Genomic DNA, 24,387 nt, shown 5'->3' on the forward strand with positions numbered 1-24,387 from the left:
TTTTGAATTCTTGCTATACATCTAATTGAGGCTGTCAGGATGTAAAAAAGAGAAATAGAATTTTGTACAAATTATTTTTTTAGCCGGTGTATACAAAGTTCCAGCTCAGTGCACTTGGACATTTTGGGTACATAAATATGTTGCATACACAGTCTGCTCAGAATCAAAGTATTCACCTTTTTTTAACTCAAAGGCTGCCTTTTCCTGTAAATTCTTTCGGCACAGTCACAGAGCTCAGTCATTGGCCATAGAAGTGAATCTTGGTGGGACCTGAGCAGCAGCTGGGAGCTGGCGCTGGGCCTGCTGAGGGCAAGTACATGATGTTATTTTCAGTATTATTCAGCATTTGGAGTCCACTGTTCTGAATGTGGAAAACCCCTCTAAATGAGGGGTGCCTATACCTAGCTATTCACATTGACAGGACAAATGAACTGTTTAATAACCATAATGAAATTAATGTGTTGAACTTGAATAATTATGAGTTGTGCACATATTATATGTCCTATACTATAAATGTTTATATTTAAAATATCTAATTGGGAAGATGACTGATATATGAATAAGGCCACATTCTCACGGTCAGTATTTGATCAGTATTTGAAAGACAAAACAAGGAGTGGAGCGATCAGATGAAAATTATAATAGAGGCGGTGCATGACTTCTGCATTTTTTATACACTACTGGTTTTGCCTTACAAATGGAGATGAGTGAGCACTAATATGCACGGATGCTCGTTACATGAACCAAGTAGTTCCTAATGCTAGCAGCAAGGCAGTACAACACCTCCAAGGCATAGACGGACATGTGTCCAGCTTTGACACCCAATAGTTGAAGGTCACAGAGGAATTATGGAATATGCTGCTTTTGTGGGTCAGGTATTGCTAGACCATCTTTAAAAACTTTTCCCTCCTTGTCAAAATTACCCAGTCATCAGGGCTTGGACGTTGGAGGGTGTCATGAAATTGGTTCAGACATTCGACAGTGGGTCTAGTAGGGTGAACGACCAGTACTCTTTTTTTGGTCAAGATGAATGTAACCTGAGGGTCTCCACTATGATTTTTCTCAGTTATTCTTTTCAATAACCGCTGTGTGCAGTGTGTCTCCTGGACAAATTAGCTTCAGCAGAGCCTGCTGTAACTTTGCTGAGGCAGTGCTTCTAGCTTCCGGCTGATGTGGATGACGTGCTCTGAAATACCAAATCCAAGAAGGAGGATGAGGAAGAGCAGGAGGGAGTGCAGGAACTGGTGTAGGAGTTAGAGGGAACCCTGACAGAAGTAGGGTCAGCAATCCTCAGTGTCGATAGCACATGTTCTGTGCAGGGTGGATTTTGGCCCCAGCCTCCACAATGTTCACCCAGTGTGCCGTCAGGGAACTGTAGCATCCCTGGCAATAAGTGCTTGTCCACATGTTGGTCGTTAAGTGTACAATCCCAGTAAGTGAGTTGGTAAGGGCACAGGTGATGTTCCTGAACATGTGTTGGTACAAGGCCAGGATGCCACAACAGTAGAAATAGTGTTGGCTGGGGAACGAGTACAGAGGGACGGCTGCCTCCATGAGTCGGCGGGAGTCCTCTGTGTCTACAAATCAAAATGGCAACATTTCCAGGACAAGCAGTCTGGAATTATGCCCGTTTAGCGTTTGGGCCTGTAGGTGGTAGGTTGTGAAACTTCTTTTTCGTTCCACGGTTTGCGGTAGGTACAGCTAAACCCTGTGCTGTGTTAAGTTTTTGGAAGTGCCTGATGACCTTTTTTCCTTTCTTTGAAAAAGTCCCAGACTGGGGAATTCCTAACTCTTTGATAGCGAAATTCACAAGTGCTGGTGCTCTGCTGCATAGTTGCCTGCCTTCTCCCTCTGGTCACCCTACTGCCTCTTCCTGCCAGTTTCGGTACTGCATGCCAGCTTCCCAAGTTGGGTTGGTGACTTCGTAATCCACACCTCATCTTCCACGGCTGCACGCTGGTCCTCCTGACTTGATGACTTAACAACATGACTTATCGGCAACTGTGTCTCATCATCACTTATCTTCTTAGACAAAATATGACATTCCTCACCATCATCTTCTTGTGACCGTGGCTACTTTAAGTTTTGTGCATCACTAAACAGCATGTCTTCCTGTCCCTCTTGGAACATCCAGGTTGAGAGGCCACAATCAAGAAATGATGTTGTAAAGAGCTCCTCGTAATGTCCTAGTGTGGGATCACTGGTCTACTGGGACTCAATATGGTGGGAGGAAGGGGGATCAGGGTGAGGATTAAGTGATCCACACTGTTGGCTGCTGAGACTAAACCATGTGGAAGACTGGGTGGTGCTGGAAAGCATGCTGGAAACATCTGATTTCCAACCGACTATTCGCACTGGTGTGACTTCAGAAGTGGTTTCTCGTGCCTCCCTGCAAAGTGGGACAGGAAGCTATGTGTCATGGATGGGCACGTTTCTTGTGCTCCAGCAACAGGCATAGTCGCATCTGCCACACGTCCTCAGCGTCTGTATGCACCATCATCAGCACTTCCACTTTCATATCCCTTACACATGTTGTAATCGCTAGGTCTCTGGGAACCAAGCTTCCTTTATTAATTGAAACTAATTTTTTTTAATGGAACAAAAAATTTGGTCAACTGTAGCAGCTCAAGTGGTTTTTACAAATTTTAAATCACCGTAATTTTACACAAAGCGTGTTAAACTGTAAGTCTTACTAATTGAATTCTGAAAAAAAATTCAACTCTTTTTAGTTTTATATATCACCGTAATGTAACACTGACCTTGTTATACTCTATGGATGACTAAGTGAATCCAAGAAAAAATGTTGAACTTATTTTTTAGTTTTCTATATCTCTGTAATGTAATACTAACCATGTTAAACTCTATGGATGACTATTTCAATTCAGAAAAAAAAATTACTATTTTTGCACTTTTATATATCATTGTAATGTTGCCCCTCTCAAACATACAAAAACTCGCAAAATCAACAGACAGCCCTGGCACACCAGTCTGACCAAAGAACTGAGGCGGGCTTCCAGGGTTGCTGAGCGGAGATGGAAAAAATCCCACTCCAATGTGGACTTCATCGCATTCAAACAGTCCCTCACTACTTTCAAGGCCACACTCGCTGCAGCAAAACAAACCTACTTCTCATCTCTCATATCCGCCCTGTCTCACAACCCTAAACAGTTATTCAACACCTTCAATTCTCTCCTCCGCCCCCCAGCACCTCCTCCCTCTCCACTCATCTCAGCTGAAGACTTTGCCTCATTTTTCATGGAGAAGATTGATAACATCAGAGACAGTTTTGGTCAACAACCCCCAGTGCCCTTCCTCCTACCTGTCCTGCCCTCCTCCCCCAAAACCAACTTCTCCACCATTACAGAAGATCGACTCTCCACTCTACTCTCAAGATCACATCTCACTACCTGTGCACTTGACCCGATCCCATCCCACTTCATCCCAAACCTCACCACAGTCTTCATCCCAACCCTAACCCATCTCTTCAACCTATCACTAACAACTGGTGTTTTCCCCTCAAGCTTTAAACATGCCTCAATCACACCTATCCTCAAAAAGCCCTCTCTTGACCCATCCTCTGTATCTAGCTATCGCCCTATATCACTTCTCCCCTATGCCTCAAAACTACTGGAATAACAGGTCCATCTTGAACTATCCTCCCACCTCTCCTCTTGCTCCCTCCTTGACCACTTGCAATCTGGCTTCTGGCCACACCACTCCACTGAAACTGCCCTAACTAAGGTCACCAATGACCTACTAGCCGCCAAGGCCTAGCGACACTACTCTGTCCTCCTCCTCCTGGACCTGTCCTCTGCCTTTGACACAGTGGACCATTCCCTATTACTACAGACCCTCTCATCTCTTGGTATCACAGGCTTGGCCCTATCTTGGATTGCGTCATACCTAGAAGACCGGACATTCAGCGTCTCCCATTCGCACACCACCTCCTCACCGCGCCCCCTATCCGTCGGAGTCCCGCAAGGCTCAGTCCTAGGGCCCCTGCTCTTCTCCGTTTACACCTTCGGCCTCGGACAGCTCATAGAGTCTCATGGCTTTCAGTATCATCTCTATGCTGATGACACACAGATCTACATCTTTGGACCAGATATCACCTCCCTACTAAACAGAATCCCTCAATGTCTGTCTATTTCATCCTTCTTCTCCACTAGATTTCTAAAACTTAATATGGACAAAAAAAATTAATCATCTTTCGCCAATATCACGTGACCCCCCCAACAGACCTATCCATTAAAGTAAACGGCTGCCCACTCTCTCCAGTCCCTCAAGCTCGCTGCCTCAGGGTTATTCTTGACACTGATCTCTCTTTCAAACCACATATCCAAGCCCTTTCTGCTTCCTGCCGACTTCAACTCAAAAATATTTTGCGGATCCGTACATTCCTCAACCAAGAATCTGCAAAAACCCTAGTCCATGCCCTCATCATCTCCCGCCTTGACTACTGCAACCTCCTGCTCTGTGGCCTCCCCTCTAACACTCTCGCACCCCTCCAATCTATTCTTAGCTCTGCTGCCCAACTAATCCACCTGTCCCCCCGCTATTCCCCGGCCTCTCCCCTCTGTCAATCCCTGCACTGGCTCCCCATTACCCAAAGACTCCAGTTCAAAACCCTAACCATGACATACAAAGCCATCCACAACCTGAGTCCTCCGTACATCTGTGACCTCGTCTCCCGGTACTTACCTGCACGAAACCTCTGATCCTCACAAGATCTCCTTCTGTACTCCCCTCTTATCTCCTCTTCCCACAATCGCATACAAGATTTCTCCCACGCATCCCCTCTACTCTGGAACTCTCTACCACAACATATCAGACTCTCGCCTACCATGGAAACCTTCAAAAAGAACTTGAAGACCTACCTCTTCCGACAAGCCTACAACTTGCAGTTACAACTAATCCACGAAACCGCTGCAAGACCAGCTCTACCCTCGCCTACTGTATCCTCACCCATCCCGTTGTAGATTGTGAGCCCTCGCGGGGGTCCTGTACCAGTCGTGACTTGTATTATTTAAGATTACTGTACTAGTATGTATTATGTATACCCCTGCTCACATGTAAAGCGCCATGGAATAAATGGCGCTATAATAAATAATAATAATAATAATAATAATAATAATAATAATGTAACACTAACTACATTAAACTGTATGGATGACTAATTCAATACAAAAAAAAAGTGAACTTTTTTTGAGTTTTATATACCACTATAATGTAACAGTAAGCATGTTAAACTATAGATGACAATATAGTCAATCCCCCCAAAAAAACAAATGTGGTCGCGTGCAGCAGATATATATATAGCAATGGACTGCAAAGCGCTAAGCCCTGCCTCGAAGCTATATTCTGCCACTCTCCATATTCCTGCAACTCTCCCTAGGCTATAGCACAATGTATCTGATACAAACAGCAAAGCACAGGATTAGCCCTTAAGGTACCGTTACACATAGCAACGCTCCAGCGATCCCGACAACGATATGACCTGGTAAGGATCGCTGGTACGTCGCAACATGGTCGCTAGTAAGCTGTCACACAGGCAGATCTACTCAGCGACGCAGCAACGATACGGCGATCCGTATAAGGACCTCGGCGGTCATTGAGACCTTGTCACACAGCAGCGATTCTGACGACTCAGACCCCAATAGGCGTGCTTCAGCGTTGCCTTTTCCACACCCCGCTTCAGCGTCCCTGTCTGAGTCGCTAGTGCGCTATTTATTCGTGGATCCACAGTCACTGACACGGGGACACGCGATTATTATAACTGTACATGTTAAATGTTATGATTGCATATAATTGATAGCTGACTTATAAAAGGAAACGTTACAAAGATCCTAATTTGAGACCACTAATCGGAGCTGAGGGGCGTTGAAAAGACAAAGCAAAATCACGCCTGTATCCCTGAGTTCTGAGTCGCCAACGATGTCGCTCGTCATTGTTATGGCGTCAAACACAGCGATGCATGCCGGCCAGCGGGACACCAACGATCAAAAAATGGCCTGGGACATTCGAGCATGATCAGCGATATCGCAGTGGGGGGCCGGTCGCCGCTATGTGTCACACGTAGCGAGATCGCTGGTGAGGTCGCTGTTGCGTCACAAAACCTGTGACATTTCAGCAATCTCGCTAACGCTCTCGCTATGTGTGAAGTACCCTTAGAATGACCGTTAGTCTGATGGTTCAGCATTAGCACCAGTATCACCACAAGCGGACTATGATTAGTTAAACTGTGCACACTCAGGCCTGGACAACCATTCTCTCCCGCTAATCACAAATGTCCCTGAGCTGTGCAAGGGTGTCAGTGTGCCGAGCGTGGTGGTGCCTGTCCCTTTATAACCCATGATGAGGTAATGCTGTCAGCCAGTCACAGTAATGCCACTACCAAGATGGCTACGGCATTACAATGACTGGTAGGCAATCCCTGCATGTTTATTGGCTGTGTCAGCAAGGCGCCAAACATGCGGGAGCGGGGATTTGAGCTTCAAATCCAAGCACCAGCCAATGCTCATCAAGAGCCGAGCTCATCCAAGCACCCAGATACTCAAGTTATATCTGCCTACGGACAAATGGCACATGAAGAGGAATTCCTGGCTGCAGCTGATACCTGCCTTCCTCATCATGCTCAATTCGTATGAAGTGCGGGGACAATGTTGCAGCGCAGATTTGGCGTCGGCGTCACGTGTCACAACTCAAAACCCCAGGGAGAGCGAGTGCCGATTCCACGAGAACGTCGCCAGCATGGGAGGTGAGTATAAGCTTTATTATTTTATGGGGGAAAGCGAGGGGTATGAAAAGAAGTTTTCCAAGTAGTGGACAACTTCTATAATTATCACCTGGTTTAGAGGCTCAGAAATTGCACTAACAGGTTTGCAGTATGAGTCCCACAGGTAAAAACACCTGACGAGGCAAACACGTATGTTGGTAAGCGTCCCTCCGGTAGCATTTCTAAAAAAGCCTGTGTATTTGTGATAGCATATTGGTTGCGGACCAAATTTGCTTTTAGATCAAATTAGGAAGGGAACTCCATTTAGATTTGTGCCTCTCCTGGCTGTGTAAGTTTTCTGGGCAGTATGTCAATAAAAGATTTCAGCAAAGAGCAAACAGATGAACGGCATACTAGGGCACACAAATCACCATATTACCAGACGGAGCTATTTATCTGAAGTATTGCGGCATATAATTCAGTCAAAAAATGGAGGTGCTTGCATGAAAAAACATGAGTATTTCAATGTGAAGCGAAAAAAGAAGAAAAATGCAGCACTCACCGATGTAGCTGAAAAACTGTGCGTCTTTATTTCACATAATTTCCATCAAATCTGTGGACATGCAGGACGTAGAGGAATGCTAGGGGAGGGAGGTGCCGGGCAACGGCCGTTTCGCGATTACTCGCTTCTACGGGTCCAGTAAAAGATTTCACTCACAGTGCTGCATAACACGGCCGAGTTCTATCCGATGTTTTATCGGATAACACTCTGACCAATGTTATACTATGGGGCGGTGCAGATCTGCGATTAATTTCTCATGCCAATTCGGGATAAGGAAGCAATCACCGCATGCTGCAAGTGGCTCTGATATTCGTATCACTTGCACTCATACAAGTCTATGGGTGCATGTAAAACATCGGATTGCACTCGGATGTCATCCGTGTGCAGTCCGATATTTGTGCACAGAGACAACAGAGAAGATGGATCTTGAATGAATCGCTTGGCAGTGTGAAACAGCCATCGCTCTTTTTCGGTCGGCCTGTATCCTCCGCCCTGTATATAATAAAGGAATAACTTTTTAGCTACCAGTGAGTGCAACAGTTTTTTCTCTGTTATTTTCAGCCTATAAGCTCCAGCCACCGCCATCAGGGGCTTATCTACAGCATTCTGTAATGCATTCTGTAATGCTGTAGATAAGCCCCCCGATGTATCCTGAAAGAGAAGAAAAACTAGTTAGATTATACTCACCCGGGCGTCTGGTTCGGTCCGATGGGTGTCATGGTTCGGCGCCTTCCATCTTCTACAGATGATGTCCTCCTTCTTACTTCTGTTGCGGCTACTGCGCAGGCGTACTTTCTCTGCCCTGTTGAGTAAAGTACAGCAGTGCGCAGGCGCCGGACCTCTCTGACCTTTTCTAGGGCCTGCGCACTGCATTACTTTACTCTGCCCTCAACAGGGCAGAGAAAGTACGCCTGCGCAGGAGCCGCAGCAGAAGCAAGAAGGAGGACATCATCTCTACAAGATGGGAGGCGCCGGACCGCGACACCCACCGCACCCGACCGTGCCCCCTGGTGAGTGTAATCTAACTCATTTTTCTTCTCTTTCAGGATACATCGGGGGCTTATCTACAGCATTACAGAATGCATTACAGAATGCTGTAGATAAGCCCCTGATGGCTGTGGCCGCAGCTTATAGGCCGAAAATGGGGTGACAGATTCCCTTTAAGTTCACTCGTTCCTGATTATCTTTCAGTGTAATTACAGCTTAACCTCACATGTAGAAAAACTCTGAAGCTAGGGGACAACAAAAGCGGCAGCACCACAGACTGAGCCTTGGAAGACCATTTTCCTGATACAAAGATCCAAATAATAGCTAGTGAGGGGCATTCATTATATGATAATCGCTGACCTTTTCCTCCTTGGAGGATAACAAGAAGCTATACATCCGGCAAGGTAAGAACAAAACACGATGGGAATAGCAGCACAATACATTTGTAGTTCTCACAGACTGAGAGGAAGATACTGTGCCATGATCTTACTGGGGTTGTATCTGTCCATCATTTGTAGATGTACCACATACTTTGGTAATGTTAATTTGAACTGGGAAGATAGATTATAAGTAGATTGCAGTATATATTAAATATTAATGTAATGTAATGATGAATGCTACACTATTCTTCATAAGAATGCAGTGCGGTATGTGATAATTTCCTCCCTTTGTTAATTGATTTGGCTGCATTAATTTGTGACTAATGGTTTATCTAGAAATCTTCAGTCTTCACCCTGATCATAATGTCAATAGCTATATATAGGTCTAAGTTAATCTAGACAAGATGTTACCTGCGTCAAAAATAAATGTGGGTAAGGGCTCGCTCACACAAGCAATGATTCTCTCTTCCGAAGTTCCGAGAGAATCAGATCGATTACAGTAATGACACTTGGCTCAAAATCTCATCAGAGTTTGAGCCGTGTCTCAGTTTACTGTGATCTGATTCTCTCACATGAGAAAATCTTATCACAGGTGCGGAGAAGAAGAAGAAATGAATTTCTCCATTGTCTGTGTCCGCATAAATCGGACTGCACTAGAATGACCTCCAAGTGCAGTCTGATATTTTACACGCACCCATAGACTTGAATGAGTGCCCATGGTCCAACTTGCAGAGAGCCTCACAGCACGCTATGATTTTTTTTTTTCTCCTGTAGAATCTGCATAAAAAAATGCAGATCTGCCCTGACCCATAGTATAACATTGGTCCAACTGCTATCTGCTAAAAAAAAAAAGGTAGCGCTCAGCCATGTTATACGCGTGTGTGAGTGAGCCCTAATAAATATTATTTGCTTTAGGCATAACCGCGCTTTCAGAAAACTTTTCACATGTCCAGACCCCTATCGATCGCTAAAATGAAGGAGCAGAAGCAATGATCAACTAGTGTCCCATGGGTCCCATAGCAAACTTTATTCTTGAATCTAGGTGACCTTTATTCACATTATATAAGGCGTATTCAATAATTTATCTACCTATAATACAAAAACGAAATTTTCTGAGAAAATTGAACTTACTATTTTACAGTGTAATCCCCCTTTGCCTTCAGCACACTCATTCTACTTCATCTCCAGAGATCAGCTGAGCCCGCATCAAAGGGGAATACACGACCAATCATGTACCTATAGGTCGTGAAGGGGTTAAGGTCAGACCTTTAATTTAGCCATACCAAAACTTGTGTAATATGGTCATTATTAAGTATTGCCGTATGTGGAGAATACATTGTTACCTAACTTTTATTTACAGAGATCTAAATAACTTGTGTAGCCATTTAGGCACTTATTTCTGTTCAAATCACTAAAGTGTAATAAAGTAACTTTAAAAATGTCTACTACTGTTCCGGGATGAAAATGCTGTTAGTATGTAGCTTGCCTGTCAAAATTTTAGCTGTCTGCAGGAAAAGGCCAAGGGCTACACTTGGCAGTATCCTAAACAATGAATGGAGCCAGCGCATGTGCAGGAGAGGGCTTCAGAGCACCGATCTCGGGATCGCTGGAGATCCAACCGCTGGTATAGGTGATAACTTGTTTTTCTGTGGGAATTACGCTTTAAAGGTACACAACACCATCATAGTCAACCTTCTTACACGCTTACTACAATTTTTGAAGTCTCAATGTCAGGCAGACACTGGAAAGCCATATGATTAATCCAACTGACACAGAACTGGAGACTGACTTGCTAAACGACAAGTTTCGCAAGAAGCTATTTGTCAATGTCATTTTATATTGGGTTTAGGTAGCTGTGAAAACTGAGTTTATTTTCCAAAAATCTCCATTGGCCAGTTGGGTTGAACGGAGGGGTCAGAGTTGATTTCAATATTCTCAGATAAGAACAAAGATGTTCATCGTCAGTTGTGAAATAAAGTTCCCGGTAAATTTTGCCGAACACAGTGGATGAACTTGTTCGTTAAATTTGATAACTGTAATCTGACTAATCCCTAAATATAGAAGTAACTAAATAGGAATATTAGGAGCTCCATTAAATTCAGTCATGCTGTAGTGGACATGCAAACTACAATTACGGTAATCCCATAATGTCAGCCACTTAAGTATGGAAATCCATGCATTGGCACACTGATCTGTGGATCCAAGGGTTTTACTAGCCACTCTACTCCTCAATGAAGGATTGTTTGACAGATACATAAATAGACATGAGATATATATATAGATGGATGGTTGGATGTTAAATGGTTTGGATATATATAGATATGAGATACATAGATAAACTCTTTTAAAGTTATGATCCCAGATATAGCTATAGCAAATGTACATGCGACAGGGGCTCAAAAGTCCAGATAGGAAGACCAGAATATTATAAATGTCAAATGGTAAATCATGGACCATGATATTGCATTGAGACCCAGGAGCTTCCAGTGTTATGTATCCTATTGATCTGTAGATGATATTGAGCCTCGAGCTTCTATGAACTCAAGCCATGTGACACATGTAACAACTCGTGTTTTCTACGCCTATAAATTCTCCCAATAATATTAGCTTGTAGATAGTACTCTGATAAGTTGCACAAAGCTTATTTTCTATGACTGTAGCCACATCTACAGCTGCCACTTGTGTGCCCTGCAGTAAGCTTGTAATTAGAGGCTGGGTACATTGTTTCCACATTGGGTCATGCATGGGTAATTCATTAGCGACATTTGCATACATTTCTGTATGAGAATATTGATTTGTTTGCTTATCAGTCTCTGGGAGGACACTTAATATATTTCAGTTTCTCTATCAAGCAGAATATAGAACGTTGCTCTGAAAAACCGACACCTTTTGATTTTAATAGGTGCAATGTACTTCACCATTAGAACCATACAAGGGCAACCAACATCTAAAGGTAAATCCACAAGTTCCAGCATTTCGGAGAATTTTCTGTCCAATATTTTTGGCAGGAAATCTAGAGATCAATACAGTGGCAATATTGTGGATGAAATATAAATATATCATCCCTGTTATGTAAATTTCTGAAGTGGATTTTCTCCACAGATTGTGCCCCTTTTTACAGGTAAAAAATTAATCCAGCTTTAGTAAAACTTGTCTTTAATTTAATAAATAATTAAAACATATTCAGGAGAAACAGATGAGCCAGGCTGAATAAAAGACAGCTGAAACATCTGAACACTGGGAATGTCATCTTCAGGAGAAATGGATGAGACAGGTTGATTTAAGGGAAGCTGAAACATCTGAATACTGGGAATGTTGTCTTCGGGAAAAACGGATGAGACATGCTGAATCAAAGGGAGCTGAAACATCTGAACATCGGAAACGACTTCTTCAGGAGAAACAAATGATACAGGCTGAATCAAAGGCAGCTGACACATCTGAACACCGGAGTGTCATCTTCAGGAGAAATGGATGAGACAGGCTGATTCAAGGGAAGCTGAAACATCTGAACATCGGGAACGTTGTCTTCAGGAAAAACATATGAGATAGGCTGAATCAAAGGAAGGTGAAACATCTGAATATCGGGAACAACGTCTTCAGGAGAAACAAATGATACAGGCTGAATCAAAGGCAGCTGAAACATCTGAACACCTGGAACTGTTAGGCGTCTGGTTCCTGTCGCTGCACAGCAGGAATCCCAAGCCTTGCCTTCGGCGATCTCCCATTTCTCTCCAGCTGCAGAGGAGGCTGCTCAGCGGACTCGTCGATCCTGGCGCTCTGCTCAGACCAGCACTGTGGGTTTGGGTGCTACTGCCACCTCAGGTCAAGCTATAGCAAGGCATGCTGGTCAGCAGCGAGCTACTCCAGGGACTAAGTCCTCCTTTCGGTCCACTGAGCATGCCTGTGGGACGATCTCTCATTGGAGATCGGAGGTCACATGCTCAGGTCCTTCCCAGCTCGGATTGGACTGTCAGGAAGGTCTCGGAAGGACGCTGCTATAAAAGGTTTGCATGGCCGCTCGGCCATGTGCTAGTATAGACTCTAATTGTTATTTGTGTGTATGAAGATGGATGCATGTATCTGGTGACTGACTCATTAAGATTCCCTCCCTCTGGTTGTGTTTGAGTTAGGGATTCAGAGTTAGAGTCAGCGCCAACAGGTGGCAATGCTCATGCCACTGTGCTCCTAGTTCTCAGCACAAACTAGCGTCCGATGGTGTCGCTGCCTGTGGGGCACTATCGTACTGTGGCAAGTAACAGCCACCGCCTGTGCAGTGCCGTGCGCAACCTGTGCGCTTATCTGCCCAATCCGGGGCGAGTGGCAACGTCCGCCTGAGCGGCTCTGTGCACACTTGCACGCTTGTTTATAAATATATCTGTTTTGCTGGCAACGCAGTTGCGGTGCCACACACTAGTGAGTCAAGAGGAACTCTATCCCTGTGTACTTGGGGAAGAGTCCTGAGACTCTACAGTAGCACTCCATTTGCCGAGTCCTGTGGAGTTAACAGGCTCCGGCATTGGTGCCAGCGAACTCTGTGAAGTAACAGAGTTCACTCCTGTATACACCGGGTCAGCGGTTACCCGCCGGTGTTTAGTTTGCACTCCGCCATTACCGAGCTGCAGTTTAACATCTCTGCGCGGTGGACCAAAGGCGGCAAACGCACCCCATTATCAATTTATTATTTGGTGCGTTCCGCCAGCCTAACAGGAACATCGTCTTCAAGAGAAACGGATGTGACAGTCTGAATTAAGCATCTGCAGTTTCCAATCCGACTTGCATTTTCTATGACTATAAACAAAGCACAAGATCAATCACTTAGTCGGCAATAATTTGGAGAGTCCGTGTATCTCACATGAACAACTCTACGTTGCTTGCTCTAGGGTGGGCAACCCCAATTCATATATACACTTGAAGGTAAAGAGAAAAGCGTTGTTTACCAAAAAGCACTACAAATCCACACCTGTGTATCTGTCAATTAATCTTACCCCTTTGCCCGTTAATCACTGATAGGTTACAATAGGGGAGGGGGATGAAGAGTTGCACTATTGTGCCACCTCTTAATTTTTTCTGTATTTTGGAAAGGAGAGTAAATTTTAATAGTTAATAAATATTTGTTCAAAAAGAAGTTGTTGTTCGCATCAGTGTTAGGACAAATTTGTAAAAATAAACAACTTTTAACACTAAACTAACAAAAGAGTTAAAAACAAATTTTAAACGCTGAAGATGTCAACTTCAGTGTGAACTGACAATGTAACCTTAGCAAGCGTAACCAACAATTTAACATATTTTCCGTGAGTGAATCGTTAACGTCAGTATAGTACATACAATACATATGAAGCCTGGAAAACTACAAAAATACTTATCAAATGAAAATGTATTTTTTTTTTAGGGGGAATTGTACTTAGAATAAAATAGTTTAAATAAAATTCTAATTTCTACATACTGAAAAATGCTACTTAAAATAATTCACCCTAAAACATCAGCAAAAAAAAGAGTGATGGCTCCTGGAATTTAAAGAGGAAAAACAGAAAAATATGCCTCATCCTGAAACTAATATAAACTGCAACTGCATTGCGCCATAATGAGCCTAATATTGAGTATGACCGCGTCATCAGGATTTTGAGTTTTGGACTGCATGAAGAAGGCGGGTGGGTCCAAGGTAAGACTGTTACTTTACACATGCCTCCGGAAGAAGCAAAGGGAGAAACGCGCGTCAGGACGCAGGGGGAACCGCTGGACCACCCACACTTTTTCTCCCGCTCTCTGGGTTAAGGTAATATTACTCCTTCACAGGTGCAATACAACTTCTGGCTGTAGTTTGATATCATAGAATCATAGAATCGTAGAGTTGGAAGGGACCTCCTGGGCCATCTGGTCCAACCCCCTGCTCAAAGCAGGTGTTAGAGCTGGCGGAACGCACCAAATAATAAAGATAGTAATAAGGTGCGTTCGCAGCCCGGGGTCCACCGGGCAGGGGTGGTAACCTGCTGCTCAGTAATGGCGGATGCTATATGGCGGTATACTATAAAAACACACGCGGGTTATCGTCACCCGGTGTGTACGGGGGCGGACTCTGTTGCTTCACAGAGCCGCACTACCGCTGAACATAAACGCCGGAGTCTGTTTGTGCTCACAGAGCTCGGCTAGAAGAGCGCACAGTGTACGGCCACAGAACGCTACCCCAAGTACACGGGGTTAGAGTCCTTCTAGGCCCACTGAGCGCGCGGCGTCACTGCCACGAGCGCCGCTAAAGACGCTGGCAGTGGAGTGTGGAGCACGTGCACTGAGGCGTGCTGGATCACTGGTGAGGACCAATGTCTGACTCAAACCCTGAGCTACCTACACCTAAGCCTGGGCGCTAGCAGGCTAGGCTGCACAACACATGCGTACCAAGGGTAGGGGTTTCATAATGAGTCAGTCACCAGATACATTCATACGGGCATGCATCTCTCAAACCTTATGGTCTGTAAATACAGTCTATCCTAGCGCATGGGCGAGCGGCCATGCGAACCTTTTATAGCCACGGGTGTCCGGGACCTTCCTGGCTTCTCGGATGGGCCAATCCGAACACGAGCAGGACCTGAGCACGTGACCCTCGATCTCCAATGGGAGATCACTCCACGGGCATGCTCAGTGGCCCGACATGAGGACTTAGTCCCTGGAGAATCTAGCTGCTGAGCCAGAGGTGGCAGCAGCAAGCAAACCCACGGAGTTGGCCTCGGCAGAGCGCCGGGACTGACAAATCTGCTGAGCAGGCTCCACTGCGGCCGAAGAAGAATGGGAGACTGCTGGGTGCAAGGCTCTGGATTCCTGCTGTGCAGCGGCAGGAACCCGACGCCTAACAGAAGGATTTGCTAAATCATCCCAGACAGATGTCTGTCCAGCCTCTGTTTGAAGACTTCCATTGAAGGAGAACTCATCACTTCTTGTGGCAGCCTGTTCCACTCATTGATCACTCTAACTGTCAAAAAGTTTTTTCTAATATCTAATCTGTGTCTCCTCCCATTCAGTTTCATCCCATTGCTTCTAGTCTTTCCTTGTGCAAATGAGAATAAAGATGATCCTTCTACAATGTGACAGCCCTTTAGATATTTGTAGACAGCTATTAAGTCTCCTCTCAGTCTTCTCTTTTGCAAGCTAAACATTCCCAAATAATGCAACCTTTCCTCATAAGACAGGGTTTGCAGACCGGTCACCATTCTGGTCGCTCTTTTCTGAACTTGCTCCAGTTTGTTGGCGTCTTTTTTAAAATGTGGCACCCAAAACTGGACACAGTATTCCAGATGAGGTCTGACCAAAGAGGAGTAGAGGGCAATAATGACTTCACGTGATCTAGACTGTATGCTTCAGTTAATACATCCTAGAATTGCATTTGCCTTTTTTGCTGCTGCATCACACTGTTGACTCATATTCAGTCTGTGATCTATTAGTATACCCAAGTCTTTTTCACATGTGCTGTACAAAATTCCTCCCATTTTGTATATGCTTTTTTCATTTTTATTGCCCAGATGTAGTACTTTGCATTTTTCTCTGTTAAAACAGCATTCTGTTAGTTGCTGCCCACTGCTCCAGTTTATTTATATCTTTTTGAATCCCCTCTCTCTTCTCTAGTATTAGCTATCCCTCCTAGCTTTGTGTCATCAGCAAATTTAATCAGTTTACCCTCAATTCTTTCATGTAAATCGTTGATAAAGATGTTGAACAATACAGGGCCCAGGACAGAGCCCTGTGGTATCCCACTTGAGAGATTCTTCCAACTGGATGTGCAGCCATTTACGACCACTCTTTGGGTCCGATCACTAAGCCAGTTATGAATCCACCTATACTATACTATATCTACAGCATTTCCCTGATCCACCCAATCCGTGATTCCATCATAGAAGGAAATTAAGTAAGTCTGGCATGACTTATTAGTTACAAACCCATGCTGACTCTGTTTAATCACTTCATTCTTATCGAGTTACTGACATATAAGTTGTTTAATAATTTGTTCAAAGATCTTTCCTGGTATAGAAGTCAGACTCACCGGCCTATAGTTGCCTGGGTCCACCTTCTTCCCCTTTCTGAAGATAGGAACAACATTTGCTCTTCTCCAGTCTTCTGGGACTTCTCCTGTTCTCCAAGAATTTTCAAAGATTATGGAGAGGGGTTCAAAAATTTCTTCTGCTATCTCCTTCAGTACTCTGGGGTGTAATTCATCTGGACCTGGAGACTTGAACTCATTTAGGTTAGCTAAGTGTTTCCTCACTATCTTTCTGTTTATAGATATCCTGGATTCTTTTACTTCCTTAATAGGACAGTGAAGAACAGTTGATGTTACATTTCCTTTCTGAGAGAAAACAGATGCAAAATAGGAATTTAAAAGTTCAGCCTTCTCAACATCCTGTCTTACCATTTCAGCATTTTTATCCTGTAAAAATCCTATAGCATCTTTGATTTTTCTTTTACTTTAGACATATCCCCAAAATCCTTTATTATTGCTTTTGACGTCTCTTGCAAGCCTCAATTCATTGTCAGCTTTAGTAATCTGATTTGTGCCCTGCAGGTTCTGCAGGCAGCATTATATTCTTCTTTAGATATGCCTCCCTCTTTCCATTTTATAAACATTTTTTTCTTTCTTTTTAGCATGTGCTTAAGTTCTGTGTTCATCCATCCTGGTTTCCTTAAATGCTTCCTATTCTTCCCTCTTTTCGGAATTGTTAACAACTGTGCTTTGAGAATTTCATTTTTCAAGATTTCCCATCCTTCCTGGACATTTTTGTCTTTAAGGATATCCAGCCATTGGATCCCTCCAATTCTCTTTCTGAATCCTTTAAAATCTGCCTTTCTGAAATCTAACCTTGACGTCTGAGTCTTCACAGGTCTTCCTCCTCTAGTTATCCAAAATTCTAAAATAGCATGGTCGCTACCTCCTAGGGTCCCAGCCACTTTTACCCCCTCAACCATTTCCTCCCTGTTTATAAGGATTAGATCCAAGGTAGCAGTTCCCCTTGTTTTCTCCCCTACCTTTTGGAAGATAAAGTTGTCAGCAAAAGAGGATAAGAATTTCCTTGACCTGTTAGTTTTGCCTGAGAGAGATTCCCAACAAATGTCTGGATAGTTAAAATCTCCCATGACAACTATGTCATATTTTTGGAGAACTCGGCGAATTTCATCCATATCTTCAGCTTGCACAGGCGGCCTGTAGTAAATGCCTACAATGGTGTCCTTTCCATTGTTCTGTCCTTGTATTCTTACCCAAACAGTTTCCACAGAACTCCCAGTCTCTGAAGCTTCAATCTCTGTGCAGATATACGTGTTTCTAACATACAATGCGACACCCCCTCCTCGTTTATCAAGTCTGTTTCTTGCAAATAAGTTGTATCCTTCTAGTCTTGTATTCCAATCATGTGTATCGTCCCACCAAGTTTCAGTGATTCCAATGACATCATATTTCTTTTCCTGCGTTAGTAGTTCCAGTTCTCCTTGTTTGTTGCCCATGCTTTGTGCATTAGTATAGAAACATTTTAGTTTCTTATACCAGTATAAGGTCTTGGAAAAGGAGACTAATATTTGTCATGCCTTAGGCACATATTTAATTATTTAGGTACCTCCTTTCCGTTCCTATTACATGACTTTATTCTTAGTGGACAATAATTGAGTTTGATTGCATGAAGTTCCTACTATTTTTCAACCTCGTAGAAGATGATCAACACTAGTGTTTTCCACTTTGATGTGGATTTTTTGGTTCCCCCTTTGTTTGGGGTATGTTTTGTGTATTTTGGAAGTGTGGCTTTTAATTAATTATTGTAATAACTTACCTAATGTTAAATTTTAACCTAATAATGGTTCCCTTCATTTAGCTAGCGTTTTAATCACTGCTTGGTGTGTGTGTATATTATTGGAAAGTGCCATTTAGTGCTTTTTTAACAAGGACAACTTTTTGATTAATTTTGTTACTTTACACAGTTTAAGGCGCATTTTTGAAATTTATTTACTGTATATAACATTGTTGGTGTGATCCACACATTCCATAAAGCCTATAAGATTCACAATGATTTATGGCAGCGGTCTGAATCCGGGGATCCTCCAGCTGTAGGGAAACTTCAGCCCTCGGCATGCATTCTAAGAGTTGTAGTTTCAATACAGCTTGAGTCATTGGCTGCAGACCCCCGAATTATAGAAAGATTGGAGTGAAAGTCGACTGCAGCATGTGAGCATCCATCTATGCAGCATGATGATGACTATGGCTCAGGAGAATTTCCTTAATATTCCAGAGTGCTTTGAAGTTAGGGAGGAGCAGGACAATAGAGTGGGAATGTCACATACCTTGCAGCCTGATGCACGACATTGTACAAGCAGTAATTTATTAATATTATCTGTTTATACAGCAATTGTCAACTCCAATTGACACAAATTTAATAAACAGGTCAACAATAAGAAGTTTATTTGTGTATTAGGAGTGAATATGAGCATAATGAGCTGGCAAACCGAGTATAACATTGTATAATACATAGAAAATTCTTATAGGGATCAAATATAGAGAATATAGCAAGAGAAATAGGAAGCTTCTGGTTTAGGCTCCATTGACGTTTATGGATCTATATTGATTCCCTTTCTAACCCTCTTTGCCCCAAGCTCACATTGTAGCCACAATTGGCTGATAAACCTTCAGACCCTGGTTTATATATGGAGGCAGTTGATACATTAGTCTTTTTATTAGAGTCAAAACGTCATGCCTCAACTCCCCTGGTTGAAAACCTTGTGAAAAACTCCATGCCCCTTCTTTCCTGGCTGAACCTCTAAGGAATATCTGCCTGCATTATCATTAAAGATGAACAAGACAATCCAAAATACCCCAGTCAAGGAACAAGTATCTGCCTCTGCGGTAGCCAGCCAAGAGAGTGTTGCCTACTGAGAGAGAATTACAAGGGCAGAAGTGAGCTCCGTCATGGTCCAGCTGTCGCAGAGGAACAAGGTGATCGCCTGACTTGGGTAGTTTAAAGTAGTTCATCTCTACTTACTATCCCTGACTAAAGGCCCCGTCTCACTAAGCAATCTCAGTAGCGAGATCGCTGCTGAGTCACAACTTCTGTGACATAACAGCGATCTCACCAGCGAGATCGCTGTGTGTGACAGCGATCAGCGAGCGGCCCCACTGCTGGTATCGCTGATCACTGGAAGAAACCTCTGGACATTTCTTTGGTCGCTGGTCTCCCGCTGGCCAGCACGCATCGCTGTGTGTGACAGGCGGGAGACCAGCGATCAGGTGTAAAAAATAATAAAAAAAATAAAAAATATAGTTATTCTCACCTTCCGACGTCCCGTTCAGCCATCCCGCCTCTCTCCACGCTCCCGGTCCCAGTGATCCTTTGCATGAATGACCGTGAGACTTCGCGCTCCCGCGAGACCGTGACATCTCGCGGTCATTCTCGCAAAGGATCACTAGGACCGGAGCGTGGAGAGAGGCAGGATGGCTGAACGCGACGTCGGAAGGTGAGAATAACTATATTTTTTATTTTGATTCTATTTTTTACAGGGATGGCCAGCGACGCCGGGCACTCGGCATCGCTGTGCTGATCGCTGGTGAAGCTGTCTGTGTGACAGCTCACCAGCGATCACATAGCGACTTACCAGCGATCCTGACACCTTGATATCGGTGTCGGGATCGCTGGTAAGTCACTTAGTGTGACGGGGCCTTAAACTTCTGTTAAAGTGAATGTCTTGTACCCAAATGCTATTAACCTGCAGATATAGGGTTAATCGGCATGTTAAGTGTTTAAATGCTGTTTGGTCGCCTTATTAAAAGTTTGGCTTTTGGGAGAAAAAGAACTTTATTGTTCCTTGCAGCCACCAGCTTTCAGTCATACAAGTGTACCTGGAGCAATTACAGTCACTAGTGACATCATTGTGATTACTGGCTTTAAGGGCCCATGACTTTGACTGACAGCTCACCCTGCCGCCGATCTGTGCACACTGCACAGCAAGCTGTCAATCTAAGTGCAAGGGGCATACTTACAGCAGCTGCTCACAGTGATATTAGTGACTGAAGCCACAATATATGCAGATTAATAGCATTTGGAGACATGACAGTTTGCCTTTAAGGTAGTGGACCCTGTTGGCTATGCCACTTTGTAGATAAAACATGGAACTTTAATATAAGTACGGAAGACATCATTAATATGATATTATAACTGATTCTTACATTGTACTGGTTGGTATAATTCCTCTCCCATCTAACAAGTTACCGCTATATGAGAACACCATACATTACATTACATACCCCGGGATGCCCAGGGTGATGGTTTTTGGGTTTAAGAGTACCTACCGGCTTGTACACTGTGTGCAATAATTAGGCTACTTTTACACTTACAGGTTTTTTGCGGGCCGTATTGCCGCAATTTTTACGGTGTGCCGCAGTAACGGGCTGCAAAAAAGCTTGCGGATCGTCGTTTTCATTTTTCCAATACTATGGAAATAGTAATGGAAAAAAACTGGCGTTCCACAAAACAGGAAGTCACTGTGCGCCACAAAAACAAACTTCCGCTTGTTCTTGCGGCCCTATTGATTTTCAATGGGAGCCGTGTCTGTACGGCGTGAAAAAGATCGAGCAAGCTCAATCTTTTATCATGGCCACAAATATGGCCCTCACGGCCGTACGGCACATGGCGCACCGTGGAATTTTTGCGGGCCAATTTTGCGGCCCCATAGAAATCTATTGGGGCGGCAAAATCGGCCCGCAAAAACACAGTAAGTGTAAAAGCAGCCTTAGGCAGGTGAGTATTTTGACCATAACGTGATTTTTACACAGATGTTTTTGTATAAACTTGAATGCTTATTGGATGAAGCAGATCAGGTGATGAGTATTTGTGTAATGAGGGAGGTGAGGCCTAAGGATACAACGACCTTTATCAAGGTGTGCAGAATTATCAGGCAGTTTGTTTTCCTCAGGGAAAATGGGCCAGAAAGAGATTTAACTGACGCTGAAAAGTTACAAATTATTACAAATCTTACAGAGGACGCAGCTCCTTAAAATGCTCACATATTGGGGCAATATCAGAACTATCAAAAGTTTTGTTGAAAAAAGTCGCCAGGGAGAAAAAAACATGTTGAGAAAAAAAGAAGCACATTAACTGACAAAGATCCAAGAAAATCAGACGTGAAGCGATCAGGAAGCCATTATCCTCCAGTGCCAGAAGTACAAGGTTTTCAGGTGAGGAGGCCGAGCCCGACCACCACTGAACAAGACACTGAAGCACAAGGTGTTCAGTGCTCCAAGACATGTCCGAGATGAGGAGGCTGAATACGACCATCACTGAGCAAGGCACACAATGGGAAATGTCAAGGTTGGTCCAAGAAATATGTGAAGAGTGAAGACAGATGGTTCCCAGGTTTTATGCACTGATGAGATGAGTGTGTCTCTTGACAGACCAGATGGACTGGTTCATGGCCGGATCAGTAACTGGCACAGACCTCCACTTCCACTCATACGCCAGCGAGGTAGATATGTATGGATATATCTATGGATAGATATAGATAGATAGATAAATAATAGCAAGGCCGATGCTTAGTAATGAACAATATTTTTTATTTAAGAAAAAAACGGAAAAAAAAATGGCGTGGGCTCTTGCGCAATTTTCTGTGCCATAGGGGGAAAGCCGATGGCCGGGGGCCAATATTTATAGCCTGGGAAGGGGATAATACCCATGGCCCGTTCTCAGGCTATGAAAATCAGCCCGCAGCTGTCTGCATAGCCTTTACTGGCTATTACTGTAAAATAGGGGGACCCCCCAAAAAATGATGTGGGGTCCCCCTATATTTTATAGCTAGAAAGACTATGCAGACAGCTGCGGGCTAATATTCATAGCCTAGGAAGGGGCCATGGATATTGCCCCCCCGGCTACAAATACCAGCCCACAGCCGCCCCACAAATGGCGCATCTCTAAGATGCGCCAATTCTGGCACTTAGACCCTCTCTTCCCACTGCGGTGTAGTGGTGGCATATGGGTTAATAAGGGGTTAATGTCACCTTGCTATTGGAAGGTGACATTAAGCCTGGTCAATAATGGAGAGGCATCAATAAGATGCCTATGCATATTAATCTTATATTAATAAAGGGTTAAAAAAACACACATAAGAATAAAGTATTTTAATGAAATAAAACACGACACATTTTTTCAAAATTTTTATTTTACACCTATCCAGTCGAAGCCATCGATCACCTGCAAAAAAAACAAAAACAAACCAACATTATACTCCATGTCCGACGTAATCCCTTTAATAATGATTGTCCCATGACGATCTGCCCTATAGAGCTGTCACATCAGCAGATGTGACCTCTCTATAAGGTACTGTCACACTTAGCGATGTACCAGCGATCCCGACCAGCGATATGACGCGGTCAGGACCGCTGGTACATCGCTAAGTGGTCGCTAGTGAGCTGCCACACAGGCAGATCTCACCAGCGACATCGCAGTGGACGGGGGTCGCTACTTACCTGTCACACTAGGCGTCCTCCTGCGTCCTCCCGCCCGCGTCCACGCTCGTCGCTCGTCTCTCCACAGGAAGCGCCGCAGGAAGCTGACGACGAGAAACAGTCCTGGAGGTTCTCGCGCGATCAGCGATAATCAGCGGGGGAGCTGGTCGGCGGTAAGTATCACACACAGCGATATCTCTAGCAATATCGCTATAACGTCACAAGTTATAGCGACATTGCTAGCGATATCGCTTAGTGTGACAGGCCCTATAGGCCTCCGATGACACACTGACCGGAGATAACCCTCCAGCAGTGTGTCACTGGAGATAAGCCTCTCGCTTTACGGCACTACAGCGTGAGAAAATCCTCACGCTGTAGTGCACAAAGTGGCATGTGAACTCAGGTGACCTGTCAGCGGCGGAGTGATACAATGCGGAGGATCATCTCTGTCATTGTATCAACGGAGCCCCTGGAGAGAGGTCACATCAGCTGGTCTGACAGCGCTCCACGGGAGATAGTTGTGGGACAATCGTATTAATTGGATTACGTCGGACACAGGAGGTATATTGTTGGTTTATTATTTTAATTTTTTTTCAGGTGAGCAAGGGCTTTGGGGAATAGCAGAATATGGTGAGTATGAACTATATACTGTATGTGTGTATGTTTTGTTTTTTTTTGTTTTTTTACATTCATCACATTACCAAGATGATGGGACTACTACTGTCCCATCATTGGCTAATGTGTCAATCACTGTCACTGTAGCAGGCATGGCCTGATGGGACTTGTAGTCCCATCGGACAATGCCTGCATACACACACACGCAGGCCCCCGCACAGCACCGCATACCCCCACAGACCCACATACCCCAGCACAGACCCGCACAGCCCTGTATACCCCAGCACAGCCCCGCATACCACTGCATAGATCCGCATACCCACGCACAGACCCGCACAGCCCAGCAAACCCCCGCAGAGCCCCGCATACCCCCACACAGACCCTCGCACAGGCCCGCCACACACACGCACACACACATAGCCCACACACACCATACAGACACACAGTGTCGGCGCATGCACTGTTAAAAAAACTGAATCCGAAGCCGATTTCCATCATCTGTCGCCCATAGGCTTCTATTCTTGCAAAAATCAGACAGCGACGGATCCGTCGCTGTCCGATTTTCCAACGTAGACAAAAAACCTTCCTATGTCCGTTGTATCCAGCCGACGGACAAAGAATTTCCGATGGATCCGTCGATGGATGAAACGTGCTGCCATCCATCGCTAATACA

The sequence above is a fragment of the Dendrobates tinctorius genome, unplaced genomic scaffold (genome assembly GCF_039654945.1).
Source record: "Dendrobates tinctorius isolate UK_male_01 unplaced genomic scaffold, ASM3965494v1 ptg000138l, whole genome shotgun sequence".
NCBI classification, from domain to species: Eukaryota; Metazoa; Chordata; class Amphibia; order Anura; family Dendrobatidae; genus Dendrobates; species Dendrobates tinctorius.